At 39.2% G+C, this 7,591-nt stretch overlaps 1 long non-coding RNA gene across 1 annotated transcript in view; it reads right to left on the bottom strand.

Moving 5' to 3' along the window:
• Positions 1-5,877: 5,877 nt before the first annotated feature.
• Positions 5,878-7,591, bottom strand: part of LOC129657528 (uncharacterized) — a 40,020-nt gene continuing 38,306 nt past the window's right edge. Inside the window, exon 2 of the long non-coding RNA XR_008716783.1 lies at positions 5,878-6,183. This is a non-coding gene — a long non-coding RNA (uncharacterized LOC129657528). The remainder of the gene's footprint in view (positions 6,184-7,591) is intronic.

Raw genomic sequence — 7,591 nt, 5'->3', positions numbered from 1 at the left:
AGCTTACTTTTAGGATACAGGGATTTCATGGACTTCAATATCAAGACGCAAAAGAGGACTTCCCTGGCGGTCCAGTGGTTGGGAATCTGCCTAACACTGCAGCGGACTCTGGTTCAATCCCTGGTCCGGGAAGATTCCACATGCAGAGAGGCAACTAAGCCCACGTGCCAAGACTACTGAGCCTGTGCTCTAGAGCTTATGCTCCACAACAAGAGAAGCCACTGCAAAGAGAAGTCCACACATCGCAAAGAGAGTAGCCTCCCTTGCTGCAACTACAGAAAGTCTGCAAGCAGTAATGAAGACCCAGCACTGCCAAAATTAAAACTAAAAAAAAAAGAAAAGCGGCAAAAGAAAGCTGAGCTTCTTGAAATGTCAACAACAAAAAACTCAAGGTTCAGATTCATTGTTTCTGTTCTCTTCTTTCTCTCTCCAGGACTCGTGGTTTTCTCTCTTCTGCCTCTTTCTGTGAAACTGCACCATTCTCTCTCTGCTTCCTTTGTTTAACCATCTCTCAAGTAGGCTCTAAACAATTATCCTAACCCTGACTCTATGTGACTTTTCAGCTCAAACCCTGTAGCTGGTTTATGTTGTCACCGAGTATCTTAACACACAAGTCTCACCAGGGAGACTTGGTCAGGCTCCTGTGTTAGAGTTAGACCTCACAGGACGCTGAGCAGTTCGTGACCTAATGGCTTTTGGGTCCTTTATCCATTTCTAGTTCAATAAATGATTGCTATGGCAGGCATCCTGAAACACATCTTTAATACTATCTGATATAGAAGAAAAGGTATCAAAGATATTACATGCTAATAGTAAACAGAAGAATGAGTGAGACTTGTTCCAAATAAAAATTGCTGTTTTACAAGACTATGGAGGAAACTACCTTTGACTGCCCCAAGAGCAGTTCTGTAAGCTTCCTAGGTCATAAATCTACCCACATTACTTCTATCTGCCAGTGTCTTCCAGTGTTGGAATATCTAAGAAGAAGGTAATATGTATGTAAATATGTCTAGTATTTTATTATAGATTCCTTCTTGGAGATTAGAAACAAGGATTTTAATTTATTTTTCCCTTAAGTAATATTTTCTGCACAAAGATATTAGCTGGGTGGCCTGGAAAAGCTGTAACTGTCAGAATGTCACTGGAGGAGGAGAGATGAGACAGCAGAGGAGTTAGGGGAAGCTAAGAGGCTCTTAGACGACTGTAAAATCTTTTTTCGTATTGACTCAGCCTGAGAGCAAGGGCTCTCAAAAGCTTTTCATGATCGTATCGGGGGCCTCTGAAATAGGATATTTGTCAGAGGTTTCTGTTATACAGGAAGTAACTTGAAAGCAAGGATAACACATTTACGAGGCATGAAGAGGAAATAAAGTTTTTAGGAAAAAAAATTATCTTAGAATTTATACAACTTTTTAACTAACTGGGTAGTGTTTGTGATAAAATTACTTTTACTGTCTTATGAAATTGATGGGATTTGTACTTAATGAAGATCATGCCAGAATTTCTCTAAAAATTCAACTTATAATAATTAATATAGCAATATTTTATTTCAGCAAGAAAGACTAAGGAAAGGTAGAAGAGAGACTAAATGGAATTAGATTCTAGTAAACCTTAACTTCATTATTTTTAAGGAACTTTATTTCACAGAGCAAACCACAGTAAGCAAATGGATAAAATCTTAAACTAGGAGTCTTAAAATGCTATGTAAGCATCTTCTTACATAGCACTTCTGATATAGATCTGAGAATCTTCCAAGGTGGCTACACGTAGAACCTTGATGACTAATTGTATCAGGAGAGAAGAGAGGGAAGAAGAAGCAGATGAAACAGGAAGGCACTGGCTATAAGCAGTTGAACCATCTTCAAGCTAATTCTCATAAGCAGTTCATTAAAGAAGAAAAGAAATGTAGTGGACATGAAAAGAGAAATGGAAAACTAAAAATAAAATTCTTCCTTGAAGAGAGGAAAGAAGAGTACATGCCAAGATCTGACATCAAAGTTGGTCAAGTTTGTATTTTAGAGAAGATAGCTTTTCGAACACTACCGCCTATGCTTTAAAAACAAATGCTCTCCTCTTTTGTGATTGCATGTTTCATCTGTAAAAATAGTTGTAGAAATGTGTTTGCAGTACTACCACAACTGGTCATCTTTATGTAATTCCTATATGTTAATAACATTCACTGATAGTATGCAAGCCTTAAATAGAGCAAGAACTCTTACCTGTTAGAAAGCATGCTATCACACAGGTATGCACCATCTGGATTTGGAGTGATGGATCAGTGAGCAGAGTGACTGAGCGAAATGAGAGACCTGACCTTCTGTTATGAAAGAAATTAACTTAGAAATGGTACAATCTGAGATACTTTAAAACCTCAGTGGCATTTGAGTCAGTGGAGTCCTTGTGTGATCAATATATATTTAAGGTATGTGCCTAGTCTTATGTGGAAGAAAAATTCATTAAAAAGTATCCTTTTCCTTCCAAAAGAACTATCCATAATTAGCAGAGAAAGTTAATTGTAAGATAACCTGGCAGGTGGTTATCTTACATGGAATTCCATGAAATTCTCCAGGCAAGAATACTGGAGTGGGTTGCTATTTTCTTCTCCAGGGGATCTTCCTGACCCAGGGATCAAACCCCGGATCTCCTGCATTACAGGCAAATTCTTTACCCCTGAGAGAACAAGAAAGCCCAATTTCTATATGTAAGATATATATATATATATATATATATATATATATATATATGTCTCTTACGTTTATACATTTATATATACATATATACATCTCTCTCTCTCTCTCTCTCTCCACGGTAAGTGGTGGTTCCAGATTTTACCATGTGATTCTTTTGCTAAAGGTGACTTCTGGAAGACAATCTGAAAAGTTAAACAGAGGAAGGGTTTTTGTTTTGCTTTACTTTGTTTTATTAATGGGCAAGTCTTCAATCATTATTGGTTGCCAATACCATAATGCTCTCCTTAGCTTAAAAGAAAAATTCAGCTGAAAAAATGTTCCATCTTTCTTCCCAGGTACAAAATACATGTACACACATTAAGCCATAGGACTAATATCAGTGGAAATACTAGGGTTGATCAAGAGTAGCACAAACAGAAAGTCTTCAAAACTAATGATACCTTAAGTGAATTCCCAGAACCCAGGTTTAGAGACAAATAAAGTCCATGGAATAGGAAGCAATAATCAGACTGTGCTCTGGATGAATGATTTTCAAAATACACCAGTCCCTGAGCCAGAAGCCACAGCATTTGTTAGAAGTACAAATGCCCCAGGATCCCCCCTGAGGGAAGGGCTCAGCAAGCTGTGTTTTAACCAACTTTCCAGGTAATTCTGATCCATAGTAATGTTTGAGAACTGCTACCCTAAATGAAGTCTAGAGACAGAGGTGGGGAGAGGAAACACCAAATCTTGTGTGGCTCTACCCACTTTTAGTGAATTCTTGCTAGAATGTTTTAGGTTAAGGTTAAGAATCGATTGGCTAGCTCATGTCCTTCAGACAGGCCATGTCTGTGGAAGGTCACTGACAGTCTACATGAAGATCTTTCTGGGACGGGGTCCCCATTCCTCCTCCCACTAGACTTGACCTTTGGGACAGCGGCCTATGCCATAGGCATGACCATAAACTGCTGAGTTTATACAGGCTAAATTTCCCAAGAAAACATGCAGGCCCTGAAATATAGTTAGTTGGTGGTACCCTGAAATATGGTTAGTATTTCAACAAATTAATATTTGTTCCTTTGATGATTGTGTTGCATAATTATAGGAATTTGCTTAACTTTTTGATGACTGACTTTTTTTTCCCTGTAGATGGTCATTTTTCCCACTAATTTTGATTGGAAAGCATCTGCTCAGCTATAGGACTCCACTTACAGCTGAAATAGGCCCATTGCCATTTCCTTCCTTTAGACAATTTTGTCATCTTCCCAAATCTCTAAATACTACCCTCAAAACATGTATCTTACTTAAAGAAATGAAATCCATTAGACTTGACATCTTCCATGCAGACGGGCAGAGCAACCTAGCAAGTGTGTAGCAGACACAGGGCTTCCCTTAAACCCTGGCTATTGTTACTTTAATGGAAAAACCCTTTAAAGTGGATCAAAACGTAATTTGTCAATGGAAGTATAATAAAACCCCTAAACTGGAAAAATATCAAAAAGCAAGGCCTGAAATTGACTGCTTCACATGTAACGTTTGTGTTTTATTTTCACTTTAGAGCAATAAGCTGATGGAGATTACTTGTCAGGTCTTGTGGGCTTTCATCAGATCCTTCCCTTCTGGACCTGAGCAGCAGCACCTGAAAAGACAGCTACTCCTTCAAGAAAGGTTGCTAACACAGTATAAGACGGACCAGATATTGTCCTGGTGCACAGCCTTCTCCACTGGACCACACGGGAAGCAAGTGGCTGGAGGCTGCAACTCACCTCCTGTCTTTCTCTGGACCTTTCTACACATCAAACACCCTCTGCTTCTGTTCCTATTTTATGAGCAGAGCTAAGTTTAATTGTCTACACAGCCTGCTTGATTAAGTTCACAATGAGGATAATCAAAGTACTTGGTAACTGCATGGTCCTTTACAGAGCATTTTTACAGGCATTATTATTATTACTATCATTACAGTGGACACCATTTTATTCAGCAGTTGCTCTGTGCCAGATATAGCATTAAGTGCTTTCTATATGAAATTTCACTTACAGATTTGGTATCCACAATGAGTTGTGAGATATATGGATGAATATCATTTTCCAATTTATGTGGAAATTCAGATTAAAAGAGGTTTGTGAATTGCCCAAGGCCACAGAATCAGCACATAACAAATTATAATTTGACTTCAATTCTTTGACCTTTAATTATTCCTTTAAAACTTCATTTATAACATCCATTGAATTCCTATTAATATAATGTTCCAAACATGTGCTAGGTGCCCAGGCTACAGAGATAAACACCATGGACGTGCATTTGTTTAGGAACTACAGCCTGGTTCATTAGTTTTCTTAAGAAATAATTAGAGTGCTTAATGAATATCAGCCCCCCTAGAAACAACAATGAATAAGACAGTCCTTCTCTGCATAAAGCTGTTTCTTTCCTGCAAAAAGTAAAATGGTTCTTAAATCTCACTGTGCATGAAAATACCTAGGGAGTTGGTTTAAAATGCAGATTCCTGGGTCCAATCCCCAAAGCCAAGAAAGTATCTTTTAAACTAGTATCCCAAGTAATTTCCATACAGGTTCTCTACAGACTACTCATGGAGGAACCCAGTTATGATGAATGAGACAAAGACAGAGGCCATGTGAGGAGAGTGGGAAAGATGCTACTGTTGACTTAAAAAATGGTCACAACCTAAAAGCTGAGAGTTGTTTTGTTCAGTGGGAAGGTTTTAGAGAAGTTTGCAATGAAGGGCAGGTAGTCTGACCATCAAAAGTATTTTTGTGAATTAAACCAGATATCTCAAGCTAAGAAATTTAGTGCTTTTCTATGTGTGGGAAGATGCAAGAGTCTGGGCTCACTGAAATCATTTCTTTCATAGGCATCTCGGCTATCTGGGGCCCGTATCCTGCATTTTCCTCAGTGCTCACCTTAAGGAGTGGCTGCAGCCTGATGGTTGCCAGATAGCAGATATTGTTCTTTCTGGTTGCCCTGGAGGGCTAGAATCACTGATGACTGGGACATACTTGTTTATTGATATGGTAGGAAATACTCCATTTCTCACTACAATGAGAATAAGTCCTCAGTGCTGACTGCTGGCTTAGCATAGAATAGGGGTCCCAGCCCAGCTGGGGAGAAGGTGAGACGAACAAAGGACTTGAGGCTGTGTTAACACAAGTTCGTGTGCCTAATACACAGAGAGACCAAACAAATTGAAATGTTGGAGTTTGAAACAGAGAAAGGTTTATTTCAGGGCCATGTGAAAAAATGAAGTGGTTCATGCTGTGAAAATCCTTGAGCTCCAAGAATGGTTTCAGCAAAGCATTTTTTTAAAAAGGGCAGATGGTAGGGAGGCTGCAGGGTACAAGATCAACTTACACACAGTATATCCCAGATTGGCTAATGGTGAGGCAGCAGGGTGGTGTCACAGAGGTTAACATTATCAACCTTAGTGTCCAGGAGGCCTGGGAGCATGTGCTCACGGTCATCAGGGAATTCTTCCATTTGGTGGGGGTGGTTTTCACATCTGTAAAACAACCCAGGAAATCAGTATCAAATACTTTCACTCACTATTATCTAGGTGCTTCAGAGAGGAGCTGAAGCAGAGGATATGGGGGAACGCCTGTTCTGAGAAGGCCCCTTAGGGTCTTGCTCAGTTACAACCGCAGCTAAAACTCAGCCTGTCAGTTCAAGCTCTAATCCCATTTACTGGCAGAATGAGTCTTAAGGAATAATGACTGTCTCCTTTTGGAGACTGACTCATATAGAATAGGAATTTTGAAATTAGGCTTAACTAAATCCAAGTTGCATAAACTTCTCCCACAAAATTGTCTGAAGACAATTTACTTACATTCTCTGATTCTTAGTTTCTTTATCTCTTAAATGGACATGATGTTTCTTAGAAGATCGTTATATTAGGTAGTTGCTATCGTTGTTCAGTTGCTAAGTTGTGTCCAACTCCATGTGACCCCATGTACTGCAGCACACTAAGCTTCCCCGTCCTTCACTATCTCTCAGAGATTTCTTACACTCACATCTGTTGAGTTGATAATGCTATCTAACCATCTCATCCTCTGTCACCCCCTGTAGTTAGGATAGGAAAAAGGAGTCCAAAATGGTAGAGAAAGTGGGGCCTAGAAGGCAGACAAAGAAAGGGAAAAGATTGAGAAAAGAGACAAAGGAACAAAATCCCAGGACAGGAATGGGAACCTCCAGAGGAAAAAACATACCATATATGCTCCCTTCCTGATTGGTAGTGGGTACAAGCCCGATTTTACAAAGGGCAGAAAAACAATGCTTCCCAGGTGGCATTAATGGTAAAGAATCCTCCTGCCAATGCAAGAGACACAGGAGACACAGGTTCAATCTCTGGGTCAGGAAGGTCCCTAGAGGAGGAGGAAATGGCAATACTCCAGTATTCTTGCCTGAGGAATCCCAAGGACAGAGAAGCCTGATGGGCTATAGTCCATAGGGTGGCAAAGAGTCGGACATGACTGAGTGATGGAGCAAGCACATACAAACAGGCTCCAGGAAGAGGAGATAAGAAGTATAAACACAAAAGTCAAGATGGGTCAAGGCCACTCCTACAGAGTCTGCCCACTCTTATGTCTTGGGGTTGTACTATTCCTGCCTGCTTAATAAAATTCTGCCTGTTTAAGCTTGTCTGTCCATTCAAATCTTTGCTGCAAAAACCGAGGAAAAAACTGACTTGACAATTATAAGAATCAGAAATAAAAGAGAGCTATTGTTAATATTATTTCCTCATAAATTTAAACATTTTTCTATTAAAAAAAGAGAAAAATATTTTGTCTCTTTTGAAAACAATTTTAACATTTAAAACAGTTAAAGTATTTTGGCTTATAATACACAATGTAATAATGATAAGACTGAATTTATAATCCAAAACCATGAGAAGATTTCACAATCCTTAGGAT

This window comes from Bubalus kerabau, chromosome 7 (assembly GCF_029407905.1).
Source record: "Bubalus kerabau isolate K-KA32 ecotype Philippines breed swamp buffalo chromosome 7, PCC_UOA_SB_1v2, whole genome shotgun sequence".
In the NCBI taxonomy this organism is placed as follows: Eukaryota; Metazoa; Chordata; class Mammalia; order Artiodactyla; family Bovidae; genus Bubalus; species Bubalus kerabau.
This window is presented reverse-complemented; position numbering and strand designations above follow the sequence as displayed.